Genomic DNA, 15,234 nt, shown 5'->3' on the forward strand with positions numbered 1-15,234 from the left:
TGAAAGGAGTAAATATAAAATGGAGAAATGAAGCAGGCGAAAGGCAATACAAAAGTCTGAAATATGAGATCGATAGGAAGTGCAAAACGGCTAAGCAGAAGTGGCTAGAGGACACATGTAAGGATGTAGAAGCATATAATGCTAGAGGTAAAAGAAAACTATCTGCATGAATATCAAGAGCTGAGATGGAAAACCAGTCCTTAGCAAAGAAGATAAAACTGAAAGGTGAAGGAGTATATAGAAGGTATGTACACGGGTTATGTACTTGAGGGCAATATTATGGAAATGGAAGAGGACGTAGATGAAGATGACATGGGAGATGTGCTACTGCGTGAAGAATATGACAGAGCATTGAAAGAACTATGTGGAAACAAGGCCCCAGGAGTAGACAACGTTCCGTTAGAACCAATGGTTGCCATGACAGAAGTCTTCCATCTGGTGAGCAAGATATATGAGACACGCGAACTACCCTCATACTTGAAGAAGATTATAGTAATTCCAATTCCAAAGAAAGCATGTAATGACACGTGTGACAGTTACCGAATATCAGTTTAATATGTCACAGCTCCACAATACTAACACGAGTTCTTTATAGAAGAATGGAAAAACTGGTAGAGGCCGACTTCGGGGAAGATCAATTTGGGTTCTTGAGAAATGGAGGAACACGCGAGGCAATACTGATCATACGACTTATCTTAGAAGACGGGTTAAGGAAAGGCAAACCTATATTTATAGCATTTGTAGACTTAGAGAAAGCTTTTGACAATGTTGACTGGAATACTCTCTTTCAAATTCTGAAAGTGGCAGGGGTCAAATACAGGGAGCGAAAGGCTATTTACAATTTGTACAGAAACCAGATGGCAGTTATAAGAGTCGTGGGGGACGAAAGGGAAACAGTGGTTAAGAAGGGAATGATACAGGATTGTAGCCTATTCCCGATGTTATTAAATCTGTATATTGAGCATGCAGTAAAGAAAATAAAAGAAAAAATTTGAAGTAGGAATTAAAATCCAGGGAGAAGAAATAAAAACGTTGAGATTGTCCGATGACATTGTAATTCTGTCAGAGACAGCAAAAGACTTGGAAGAGCAGGTGAACGGAATGTATACTGTCTTGAAAGGGGGATATAAGATGAAAAACAACAAAAGCAAACGGAGAATAATGGAATGTAGTCGGATTAAATCAGGTGATGCTGAAGGGATTAGATTCGGAAATAAGGCACTTAAAGTAGTGGATAAGTTTTGCTATTTGGGCAGCAAAATAACTGATGATGGTGGAAGTAGAGAGGATTTAAAATGTAGACTGGCAATGGCAAGGAAAGCGTTCCTGAAGAAGAGAAATTTGTTAACATCGAATATAGATGTAAGTGTCAGAAAATCTTTTCCGAAAGTATTTGTATGAGTGTAGCCACGTATGGAAGTCAAAAATGGACTGTAAACTGTTTAGAAAAGAAGAGAATAGAAGCTTGTGAAACGTGTTGCTCCAGAAGAATGCTGAAGATTAGATGGATAGATCACGTAACTAATGAGAATGTACTAAACAGAAATGGGGAGAAGAGAAACCTGTGGTACAACATGACTAAAAGAAGGGATTGGTTGGTAGGACACGTTCTGAGGCATCAAGAGATCATCGGTTTAGTACTGGAGGATAAACGTGGGGGAGGGGGGGGGGCGAGGGTTAGAAACTTAAGAGGAAGACCAAGAGATGAATACACTCATGCCATTTCAGAAGGATGGAGTTACCAGTAGTTACTTGGAGATGAAGATTCTTGCACAGGATAGAGTTGCAATGAGAGCTGTGGCAAACCAATCTTTGGACTGTAGGCCACTACAGCAATAACATTGTCTTATACAAACACGAAAAGTCAAAAGAAAGAAAAGTGATGTCTGTTTGTAAAACTAAAAGGAACGGTGACTGATTTTAGAACTGATATTGTTCAATGTTGTTTCTGTTCGTTAAAGCAAAATTAGCAAATATATTTTATGGAACTCTAAAAAAAAATCTGAAGTTAAATTTATGGGAGAACTATTTGAGCCATTTGAAATCAAAACTGGTATTAGACGAGAATTATTTAACTGAGTTCTAGAACAACTTGTAAGAATCTGGACTTTGAAAGTAAAAAAAACACTAAATTGAACAAATAATTACAGAAGGAAAACAAATGCTATTAAGGTCTAGCTTTTTCAGACGATTTTGCAATACTTTCAGGAAATCTGAAAGACGCAATTATTCATATAAATCTTCTGGAAGAAATAGCAAATAGAGATGGTCTCAAAATTTCAACGGAAAATAGAAAATTCATGACAAATACAAAATGCACCAAAATTCAAAGAAGCACAAATACGTAAAATAGAGAGAGTAAGTAAAATTAAATATGTTGGAGAAACTATGCATCAGGGTGGAGTAGAGAAGTTTGCAGTAGATACAAGAGTTAACAAAATAGAGAGCGCATATTCTTTGACAAAGAATATTCACAAGAAGAAATGCTCATCTAGGAAAACTTGGTAACAACATACCACAGTAGCGTGACCAGAATGCATATGGATGTGTTTGCCTAACAACGAACTACAAGCTGGACGGTATAGAGGTACCTGAAAGCCGGACTGTAAAAAAAAATAAAATAAAATAAAATAAAATAAAAATAAAAAAATAAAAAAAGGGAACGGAAACAATGCAAATTACGGATGGCTGGAAAATGAAAAGTAATGAGGAGCTCTACAGAAATTTCAGAAGTAATGATTAAAGGAATGTTGATGTTTTATGGGCAACTCTACCGTATGAATGAGAACTGACTCACAAAACGAATATCACTGTATTTCTGAAAGAAGAAATTGGCAGTAGCATGGATTACAGAAATAACGAAGGAACTAAAAAGAAACATCGTCGAAGAATCGGAAATAACAGACAGAAAACTTTTTTCAAAATAAAATACTACATTCAGAATAGTTTCAGTGAAGAAGGAGTAACAAATTGGGTAACACATGGACAAAAGAATGGAAAAGACAACGCGGGGAGAAGATAAAGCAGTAGTGGAAAAATCTAAAACAATAAGGAAAGAAGAGGGATTGAAGTCGTTATGTGAGCCTAGTTACTCAATACGAAAATTAAAAAAAAATATTACAAGAACAGACATTATCAGATTTGGAAATGCTCACAAATTTGTGTTTTTACGTCATTACAGACTTTTTGACATTTCGATTCGATGTTATGTAACTCAGTACTTAAATCTTCACGTGTTTGTTCAAGCGTGGTGTCTAACTTTTGAAGCTGTTGCTGTGTTTGTCTCTGATTTTGTTCCATCGTGTCTAACTTTTGAAGCTTTTGCTGTGTTTGTCCCATTTGTTGTATTAATTGTAATAACAATGCATTGGTGTCTGAAACATGTTCCTCAGTGCTTTTCGGCAGTGAATTTGCACCGGCGCCATTCACATTTTGACAAGTGGAAAATGTGTCTTGACTTATTTGAGAAAACGGTGAGGACCCAAAACCTGAGTCTACAGTATTTGCAATATTGTGTTCTGTCATTCCCGATTCCTGAGGCGAGCTGTTGCCGACCGATCGATCGATAATGCTTCCCTGTTCACTACTTCTTTCACTGTCTACAACATTATTTGCCGCCCGCTCCATTTCCCTAAGCACTGTTACCAAATTACTACTTTGAATGTCTGTTACTTCATTACACAGTGGTGCTGATAAGCTACGCTCGTCGTCACTATTATTTCTCAGTTTACTTTGGAGCCTAGTGTTACGTGTTTCACACGCCATTATTGTCACAATATTCCACACGATAACACAGAAAAGCACAATTTGAAGAGCAAAAATAAGAGAACACATTAACATAGCACTGAAAATAATATCTAGTTAATTGCAAGCGCAGCTGCGAAATACTTGCTGCAAATCTACATGCATGCCACAACTGTTTTACTGTACAACAATGAAAAACTACAACTACAATGGAAATTCTCTCTATAATTACGCGCTAGCAATAAACAAAAGCTACACTAACTACACAAACTACTAGAAAAAATCAGAAGATTCCAGTGAGATATCCTCGGCTAAGGGTCGACATATGAAACGTCCCCTTTGAAAAATTATACATGACCGTGCTTAAACTGTCACACAATATTTTTTAGCGCAACGCAGTCTGACTTTCAATAATCCCTACAAAAGAATGGCCCTGTCTAATATTAACCTATACGTTTCACAAATCACTTACATCACAAAAATCTTCGTTACTGGAACTACTGCAATACAGCGAGCGCCACTACTGCCAGCTAAATAAAAGATTCAAACTACGGAAGGCACTAACTACTGATAGGCATAGTTAGCAAATGAAAGATTTTAATAGAGAACAAACAATGTATTTACCTTAATAATGTTGAAAACTCATAATATGCATAGCAGTTCATGACATACAGTTTTAAAAATTTCACAACTCCGCCATCTCTCTCCCCACATCCACCACTGCTGGCGGCTCACCTCCAACTGCGCAACGCTACGCGCTGTTCACATCCAGCTGCCGCTGCCCAACACTACAATGGCAGACAACAATGCAAACTAGCCACAGACTGCACACAGAACAGCCAGTGATTTTCATACAGAGGTGGCGTTACCAATACAAAAACCTAAACAGCCTACTTACACACTAATCAATAGATTCTCATCTTTTAAAGTACAGGATTGATGAAATGTCGCACTGAAATCGTTAGGGACATCCACTCTGAAGTATTATGTTGCTTTGATACTTTGAAACCACGTTCGCTCATGACCAACAGGTCGTACTGTAATGTGCGAAGCAGCCGTTGGATCAAGGCAAACACTGGATGGATTGAACAACTCAGCGGAATCTTTGGAGTGCCGAAAGACGTAGACAGGTTGGTGTCTCCTCAAAGTGCCTTTGAAGGTCGTATGTCTCCTGACTATAAATTTGTATCGACACAGCCATCGGATAATCCAAGGGACATAAGTCTTGTGCGCCTTACATCTGCGCGTTGTGGTTGCTTTGTTCTGTGTGTTATCTTGTTTTAACTGTTGGTTTATCGTATTCACTGTGCCGGAATTTGGGGAACAACCGAACATTTGCCTAAACAAACGCGGAAAGTCGCCTGATAACCGCGCTCAATCCTCTTGTCAAGGCAGTTATCCGCTTGTAAATTCCTTACAAAATGCGTGGCAGACAAATGCTGACATTATTTCTATTTTATTCCGACTGCTTTTGGCATAAGCCATGTTCACGGTCGTGTACGAAATACGAAACAAAAATCATTTCAGAATGCTGAAAGAAAATGATCTACAAGGTCACAAGATTATTTGGAATGTAACAACAGAAAAATTACCTAAGTCGAAAAATTAATCTGCAGCCAACATTACATACCAAAACTAAAAGTATAGTTCATTTAGAATATTACAAGTACGGTATCAGTGTGAAAAGCAACTAACTGAAGAGAACCGACACGAGACACATACTGGCATTACAGGGCCAGACTTCATAGTAAACAACTCAGAATCAAGGGCATGCGTCCCCAGGATGAAGATAACATCAGTCTCACATCTCGTAATCAAATTATATTCCAACCAAATGCTTTCAAGAAGACACAGAAATAAACATTTAAAGTTACATTACAACATGGTTCTTTTTACACATTTAATTGATCTACCATGACAGTATCTTTTGTCTTCATAAAGACTAAAGAGTTACATCTTGAAACTTCTTTATCAAAATGTGTGAATCTGTACTTAAATTGCTGAATGACTGCGAAGATGAAATTTCTACGTTATTTGATTCTGAAACAGTGAGTAAAACTGAACGTACTGAGTCTAGTTTCTCTTCACTTTTTCTTATCATGTCGAAAGTGACCCACTATATTCTAGTGCAACGCAACCTGACTTCAAATAATTAATACAAAAGAATTGCACTGAATAAGAAGCAATCCTGACAATAACCTATACATTTCATTAAGCAATTACCTTACAACCGAGCGGGGTGGTGCAGTGGTTAGACACTGGACTCGCATTCGGAAGGACGACGGTTCAATCCTGCGTCCGGCCATCCGGATTTAGGTTTTCCGTGATTTCCCTAAATCGCTCCAGGCAAATGCCGGGATGGTTCCTTTGAAAGGGCACGGCCGACTTTCTTCCCCATCCTTCCCCAATCCGATGAGACCGATGACCTAGCTGTCTGGTCTCCTTCCCCAAAACAAACCAATTACCTCACAAAAATCTTCATTACGCAAACTACTGCAATACAGTGAGCGTCAATACTGCCAGCTAAATAAAAGATTCTAACTACTAAAGCCACTAACTACTAATAGGCATGTGGTTAGCAAAGGAAAGATTTTGTTGCAAACCAAATAATGTATTTTTTATCTTAATAATGTGACATCCAGTTCAAACACGAATATAAATCGTCATTGACATCCAGTACAAAGATCAATCTGAAACTTCCTGGCAGATTAAAACTATGTGCCGGACCGAGACTCGAACTCGGGACCTTTGTCTTTCGCGGGCAAGTGCTCTACCAAAGCACGACTCACGCCCCGTCTTCACAGCTTTACTTCTGCCAGTACCTCGTCTCCTACCTTCCAAACTTCACAGAAGCTCTCCTGCGAAACTTGCAGAACTAGTACTCCTGAAAGAAAGGATATTGCGGAGACATGGCTTAGCCACAGCTTGGGGGATGTTTCCAGAATGAGATTTCCACTCTGCAGCGGAGTGTGCGCTGATATGAAACTCCCTGGCAGATTAAAACTGTGTGCCGGACCGAGACTCGAACTCGGGACCTTTGCCTTTCGCGGGCAAGTCCTCTTGGAAGGTAGGAGACGAGGTAGTGGCAGAAGTAAAGCTGTGAGGAGGGGGCGTGAGTCATGCATGGGTAGTTCAGTTGGTAGAGCACTTGCCTGCGAAAGGCAAAGGTCCCGAGTTCGAGTCTCGGTCCGGCACACAGTTTTAATCTGCCAGGTAGTTTCATATCAGCGCACACTTCGCTGCAGAACGAAAATCTCATTCTAATTTTCAATGTTCAAGTCGGATACTTCCAGATCGTTAGCCTACACTAACGCTTCAGACCTCTACCCTCCATCAATGCTAACTTCTCACATTTAACATCCATCACTGGTGGCTGTTCACCTCCAACTGCCCAACAGTACTTCCTTCACTGCTGGCGACTAACTTCCAACAACGACTCCAACCAGGCACAGAGTCTCATACAAAGAAAGCGCAGTCAGAGATCCAATCCAAAGCGCTGCCAACACAGAAGCAGCCCACTTTAACAATCTTTACCATAGAATACAACAAAGTTATCGGAATGGGGTAAATAACATACTGCAAATATCAAATTCATGGTAACCTACATGGCTAAAAGATGTTAACTCAATTTACAGATTTTGTAGGAAAAAGTATGTCCAGTAATACAATAACTATTAAACCAAATATCTGAAACAATCTTCATCAAAGGCAATCAGAACTTATCATTGTCACGATCATATGAAAATATAAGAACATATACGATCAGTTAGGTGGCTATCCCATGGGATAATCAGGATCATAATCTTTCAGAAATGGTATACTAATAGCATACCAAATTAAAAAAGAGTATACATTCACACAACCTAAAGTAAGAACTTTGAAGGATACGAACAGTTGTCATAATGTTTATGTCAAGAGTACCTTATTGAAAATGCCATTTGTCACTAAAGATGTACAAAATCGAAGCACAAATACAATCTGCTGAGTAAACCACAGTCAACGACCTAGGGCAGTCACATAGTGCCACTAAACAATTCATATTGACATATAAAGCCAGAAAGTAGAAGACCTACGCATAGAGCAATAAGAATTTAACTAACTTCAATCACCCTATATGTCACTTAGTAAAAATTCAACATGATTTTTGTTTTGTATTTCATACAGGACCGTGAACACGGTTTATGACCGACAGCAGTTGAAAGAAAATAAATAAGGTCAGTATTTGTATTTCATCCATTTTATGAAGGTCACTAATCCGCTGCGCATGTTCGATTCGTCTCGCAAGCTGGTTCGCTGCTTGTTAAGGGGCGTAGGACGTCAAACGGGCCGACTTGGAGCAGGAGAGGCACCAAAGGACATTTTAATTTCCACTGTCTATACTTTTACAAATAAATTCATAAAACTTTAACAGCATGACCAGGAAGGATTCAGGATTCATATTCATAGCAGTGGAAGCTCAAAAACGTAACAAAACACATTTTTTTTACATGTTAAATTTCATGTTTTTTTCTCTTACTACTGGCTGCATTTGTTGCTATAGGTACACTTTTCTTCCTAAGTAAGAGAAATTTTTCGATGACTTTTGCATAGCATACAAACCATAGTTACAGGTGTACGAAACGGTAGAAGTGAATTAATTTATGAAAAAATGAATGAACTGTTACATTTTAAACTTGATGTTTAGAAAAAACTCAAGTTTTATAGTTAACTATCTCAATTTTTTCCACAGTTTTTTAAAAGATTTGGAAAATTCTAGAGTTTCATACACCCGTAACTACTGCTTGTATGCTATGAAAAATTCATGGAAGAATCTCTCTTACTTAGGAAGAAAAGTGTACCTATAGCAACAAATGCAGCCAGTAGTAAGTGAAAAAATGATGAAATTTCACATGTACAAAAAGGTATTTTGCTACGTCTTTGAACTTCCACTGCGATGAGTGTGAGTCGTCAATCCTTCCTGGTCATGCTGACAAAGTTTTATGAATTTATTTGTAAAAGTATAGACAGTAGAAATTAAAATGTCCTGTGGTGACTCTCTTGCTCCCAGTCGGCCCGTTTGACGTCCTACCCCTCCTAAGCTACACGGGCAGTCAAGTGATGGGGAGGGGTGGAAAGGGGGCGGGAATGTAACTCACTAGGCATCAGTTACAAGCTGAGCGCTTATCGTGCCGTCATTTCTGTTTGCTTCTGAAAGTAGCAGAAGACAACGTTGTTGTCGGAAGTAGTGGCGCGTAGCAATTTCAGAAGTAGGTGTCTACGCAGAGAAATCTAGTTTCGCTCACGACGTTATCTTGCTGACGTACGCTGACAGACATTGTCAGCGCTGGGAAGTGGAGAAAAATATACTGACTTCTCCGCGCGAAAGCAGAGTTGTGGCATCGGCCGTAATGAAAATAGGCTAGCGGTCCAGCCTCCTGCCTGAGAATCAGAGCCCGCGAAAGGAAAATCAGAAGCAGCTGTCTATCCCGGCGGTGGACTTGTGCAGAATGTGCGGCCTTCGCAGTGGAGAGCCGCACGCGAGCCATGAAAGATTCAGCGCGGCAGCAGGTGCGTCGTACCCACAGCTCAACCGGGCAAGACGCGGCCCGCTGCTACGTTGAAAAGGCTCGTGGTGGAGTTCAAGGGCAGAGATCCAAGAGCGGGCAGCTGCCAGTTCGCATGCCACCCTGTCTTGTCTGTCATTCTCTTTATCTTCTTCACTGTTCACCGCAACCGGCACGAACTTCTACGTACAGTTCTGTTACTGCAACCTCGACCTCCGATATTCTGCTTCAAGACCTCACAATCACAACTCATAACACTTTGAGACTCACCGGTGCCACTTCCAAAAGGCGTGTGTCTACACTGCTGGCCATTAAAATTGCTACGCCACGAAGATTACGTGCTACAGACGCGATATTTAACAGAAGGAAGAAGATGCTGTGATATGCAAATGATTAGCTTTTCAGAGCATTCACACAAGGTTGGCGCCGGTGGCGACACCTACTGACATGATGAAAGTTTCCAACCGATTTCTCATACACAAACAACAGTTGACCGGTGTTGCCTGGTGAAACGTTTTTGTGATGCCTCGTGTAAGGAGGAGAAATGCGTACCATCACGTTTCCGACTTTGATAAAGTCGGATTGTAGAGTATCGCGACATTGCTGCTCGCGTTGGTCGAGATCCAATGACTGTTAGCAGAATATGGAATCGGTGGATTCAGGAGGGTAATACGGAACGTCGTGCTGGATCCCAACGGCCTCGTATCACAAGCAGTCGAGATGACAGGCATCTTATCCGCATGGCTGTAATGGATCGTGCAGCCACGTTTGATCCCTGAGTCAACAGATGGGGACGTTTGCAAGACAACAACCATCTGCACGAACAGTTCGACGACGTTTGCATGAGCATGGAGTATAATCTCGGAGACCATGGCTGCGGTTACCCTTGACGCTGCATCACAGATAGGAGCGCCTGCGATGGTGTACTCAACCACGAACCTGGGTGCACGAATGGCAAAAGGTCAGTTTTTCGGATGAATCCAGGTTCTGTTTACAGCATCGTGATGGTCGCATCCGTGTTTGGCGACATCGCGGTGAACGCACATTGGAAGCGTGTATTCGTCATCGCCATACTGGCGTATCACCCGGCGTGATGGTATGGGGTGGCATTGGTTACACGTCTCGGTGACCTCTTGTTCGCATTGACGGCACTTTGAACAGCGGACGTTACAGTTCAGATGTGTTACGACCCGTGCCACTACCCTTCATTCGATCCCTGCGGAAACCTACATTTCAGCAGGATAATGCACGACGCATGTTGCAGGTCTTGTACGGGCCTTTCTAGACACAGAAAATGTTCGACTGCTGTCCTGGCCAGCACATTCTCCAGATCTCTCACCAACTGAAAACGTCTGGTAAATGGTGTCCGAGCAACTGGCTCGTCACTATTCTTGATGAACTGTGGTATCGTGTTGAAGCTGGATGGGCAGCTGTACCTGTACACGCCATCCAAGCTCTGTTTGACTCAATGCCCAGGCGTATCAAGGCCGTTATTACGGCCAGAGGTGGTTGTTCTGGGTTCTGATTTCTCAGGATCTATGCACCCAAATTGAGTGAAAATGTAATCGCATGTCAGTTCTAGTGTAATATATTTGTTCAATGAATACCCGTTTATCATCTGCATATCTTCTTGGTGTAGCAATTTTAATGGCCAGTAGTGTAGCAGGGGTACTTATGAAGTAATGCACACTGTCGGGAAAACAATCGCAACACCAAGAAGTTCTGCGACATAACCGAAAGTTGGTTATCGTGTTTCTACATCTCAAAGCTAATGTGTTTTCAGATTTCGCGCCCTCGCACTAGTGGCACCACCGTGACGATTCATATCAGGAATGCCTTAAATACACGCTGTAAAGAACGTGAGCATTAGTTACCTTTGAGAATGGAAGTGGTGAGTTCATACTAACCAAGGATGCCTTTAAGGCGACAAAGATACCATTATCAAAATCTCACTGCGTTTGAAAGAGGTCGTGTAATAGGGCTACAAGAAGCTGGATGTTCCTCCTGCGATACTGAAGAAAGATTTAGCATGAATGTAACCACTTAACGTGATTGCTGGCAGCAGTCACGAGAATGTACAGTCGCAAGAATACCGACCTCCGGACAGCTACGTGACACTGTCAAGGGGGAAGAACATCGTGTTCGGCGTATGGCTCTGGTGCATCGTATTGCATGTGAGCAGCAGTTGGCATCATAATGACACAATGAACTGTTACAAATCGGTTACTTCAAGGACAGCTTCGAGCCAGACGCCCTGTAGCGTGGATTCCACTGACCATAAACATACGCCATATGCTACTTCAGTGGTGTCAAGCGAGAGCTCATTGCAGGGCAGGATGGAGGTCTGTTACGTTTTCTGATTAAAACTGCTTCTAACTTGGGGCCAATTAGGGAAGTTTGTTGATTAGGAGGACGCCAGATGAGTAGCTGCGCTAAACTTGTCGGCGTGCTAGACACCCTGGACATACGACTGGAGTTCTGGTCTGGGGTGCCATTTCGTATGGCAGCAAGAGCACTCTCGTGTTTATCTCACCGAGACTGCAAATCTGTCCGTCAATCAGGTGATTCGACCTGTTAAGCTGTCGTTCATGATCATCATTCAAAAAAAATGGTTCAAATGGTTCTGAGCACTATGGGACTTAACATCTGTGGTCCTCAGTCCCCTAGCACTTAGAACTACCTAAACCTAACTAACCTAAGGACATCACACACATCCATGCCCGTGGCAGGATTCGAACCTGCGACCGTAGCAGTCGCGCGGTTCCGGACTGCGCGCCTAGAACCGCTAGACCACCGCGGCCGGCGATCATCATTCCAGAAGGTGTTTTCCGACAGGATACCGCTCGCCCACATACTGCTGTTGTAACCCAGAATGCTGTAATCAGTTACAACATGTCCCTTGGCTTGATCGATCACCAGATCTGTCTCCAATGGAGCACATATGGGACATCATTGGACGACAACTCCAGCGTTATCTACCAACAGTATCAACCTTCCCTGCATAGACGAAGTTCAACAGGCACGGGACTCCACTCCACAAACTGACATCTGGCACCTGTACAACACTATGCATGCACATTTGTATGCCTGCATTAAACATCCTGGTGGTTGTACCGATTATTAACGCACCAGCATTTCACATTGAAACCTTCCCGTCTCCACTATATCTCTTTTGTTACGCAAGCTTCCCTTCTACAATAACCTGTGAAACCTTCCCTTAGGATTTCTATCTCTTGTTTAATAATAACAAATGAAATCTACCCTTCGAAATTAATTCTCTTTCTCAATAATAATAAGTGCAATCTTCGCATACAAATTTAAATGCTGCTTATTAACAGTGATTTTCTGATTATTTCGACGAAACATAGAATGTGTCGTCGTCGTGGCCCTCACTCGTTACCTGCAATAACCCAAAACTGTTCCTTACCTTTTTTACTGTTACTGGATCGCCATCTGACTGCTACATCGAACTGCGACATGAATATACTTACTCTGGTTTACTATACTCTATTAGCTGCTGGTGGGCTGTCATAATAATTGGCTGTATTAATTACCAGAGCTAACGTTATTCTTTAATAGCAAAGCTGACGTTATTCTTTAATTAATTTGACTGAAGTTACGTAATTCATTTTTCTTGACAACAATAAAATTTTGCAAAGTTTTACGTTGATGGTTTTTGGGATGGATAATAATCAGTAATGCAATATTGCTGGCAAAAATTAATTATATTCTCAATGAAATGATTTTACAAACCTTCAAATGGGACTCACTTTTTACAATAATCTTACAACTAGCATTGCGCAAACATACCGTCAGTAGTCTTGAGTTCCTAAAAAAAAAAATCAATAATATTAGCTCCTCTTATGATAATAGTTAGTTGATGTCTCTGTACATCCGTTTATAATCTCTTGTAAATCATAGCTGGTGGCTGGCAGGCACACCGCTCCTCTCAACCTCTCGCTTGAGACCTGCTACCGACTCGACTCGCTTCACTTCTCGCTTACTACTGACTTCCTACGAACGCTAAAGTGCGGTCTCTCCCGCCAACAATGCTTTCTGGTGCTGACAACCCCTGCTACCATTACAAAATGTGTCAATGCGCGGTCTTTCCCGCTCTTTTCTTAAAATGTATCCATACGCAGTCTCTCCTGCCCTTTTTGAAAATTATATCGATGTGCGGTCTCTCCCGCCAACAATACTTTGGTGCAGACATTCCCTGCTACCATAATTATTTCCAAAATGATAAATATTAATTATCCCTACTTAATCCTATTAATAAAATATAATCATCTTTCATAAATTGTGGTTTGACAATATAAATATACACGTCTTACATTTCAAGTGTCTTATGTCGCGCTTACATTAATATTTGGTCGTGCATTGCTAATCGCTTAAATACGTTACCTATGTTTCATTGCTCTACATTTTTTGCGATTACGGTTTTTTCCCGCCAGTGTAGTTTGGAAGAAAATCAAATTGCGCCCCTCAGACGTGCAGATGATGTTCGACCTTCTCTACATTTTCACCGTTCAACGCGACACATTGATATCAACGATAGGTCTGCTTAACCGAAAGATTGGCTGAGAAAGAACGCATTTCGGTTAATAAGGAATCGTTGCGCTTGGAGAGTTACCTCGTCGTTATGTTGTAAATGCGTACCAAGTAATGTTTTCTTCATTTGAGGAAGGAGGACGAAGTGTCAAGACAGGCGAATAGATTCGATGATGAAAAATGTGATAGCCAGAAGAATCAGATGCACGACTCTGTTCTGTGTAGAATGCGCTGGCACATCGTGGAGTAGCAAAAGAACAAACACGCTCCGCCGTGACGGCCTGCTGTAAGCTCGTCAGGAAACGTCGGCAGTATGCTCCGCGACTGTATGCCCGTTACAAGCCTAAGGTATTAGAAGCACAGCCGCGCGGAGTGGCAGTGCGGTTTGAGGCACTGCGCGGCCCCTCCCGCCGCAGGTTCGAGTCCTCCCTCGCCGGCCGATGTGGCCAAGCGGTTCTAGGCGCTTCAGTCGGGAACCGCGCGGCCGCTGCGGTCGCAGGTTCGAATACCGCCTCGGGCATAGATGTTTGTGATGTTCTTAGGTTAGTTAGGTTTAAGTTTTTCTAAGTCTAGGGGACTGATGACCTTAGCTGTTAAGTCCCATAGTGCTCAGAGCCATTTGAACCATTTGAGTCCTTCCTCGGGCATGGTTGTGTGTGTTGCTCTTAGCGTAAGTTAGTTTAAGTAGTGTGTAAGTCTATGGACCGATGACCTAAGCAGTTTGGTCACTTAGCAATTCACACACATTTGTACATTTTTATTAGAACAACACAGCAACAGTCCCAAAAAAGTTCAATAAAATCTTGCCCGATGATTGTTGTACGTTCCCAATATCGGCAGTGGCGAGTCCACATATTTCCACCGCTTCCTTGCCTCCTCTGTCTCGAGGTGACAGCGATATATCCATTACTCGTCCATAGTGATTAGGCGGTTAAAAAAGTAGCCTGCGAGAGGTGTTCAACACTTTTTTCCTCGGCCAGTCTCGACTGAACAAACGAGGAATTTGTTGTGGGACACGGTATATTCCAGTTTCAGCACCTACAGTATCATGAAGTTCCGATAGATGGTGGCGCTATACGTAGCCTTCAAAATGGCGTCCGTAACGGAGGTGCGTTCCGAGCAGAGCGCTGTCATTGAATTCCTTTTAGAGGAAAACTAGAGAGGATCACAGATATTTATAGGCGTTTGCACAATGTCAGCGGACACCTGCAAGTGAATAAAAGATCGGCGAGTCGATGGGCTAAAAGTCTGTCATCAACGCAACAACGTCGCACAAACCTGCCTGATATCCACTTTGCCGGTTATCAGCACACAGCCGTGACTCCTGCAGTATCGGAACGTGCGGTCACTCTCATTAGACGTGATCGACAGATCACTGTCAAACACCTCGCTGCTC

Source organism: Schistocerca nitens, chromosome 2 (genome assembly GCF_023898315.1).
Source record: "Schistocerca nitens isolate TAMUIC-IGC-003100 chromosome 2, iqSchNite1.1, whole genome shotgun sequence".
In the NCBI taxonomy this organism is placed as follows: domain Eukaryota; kingdom Metazoa; phylum Arthropoda; class Insecta; order Orthoptera; family Acrididae; genus Schistocerca; species Schistocerca nitens.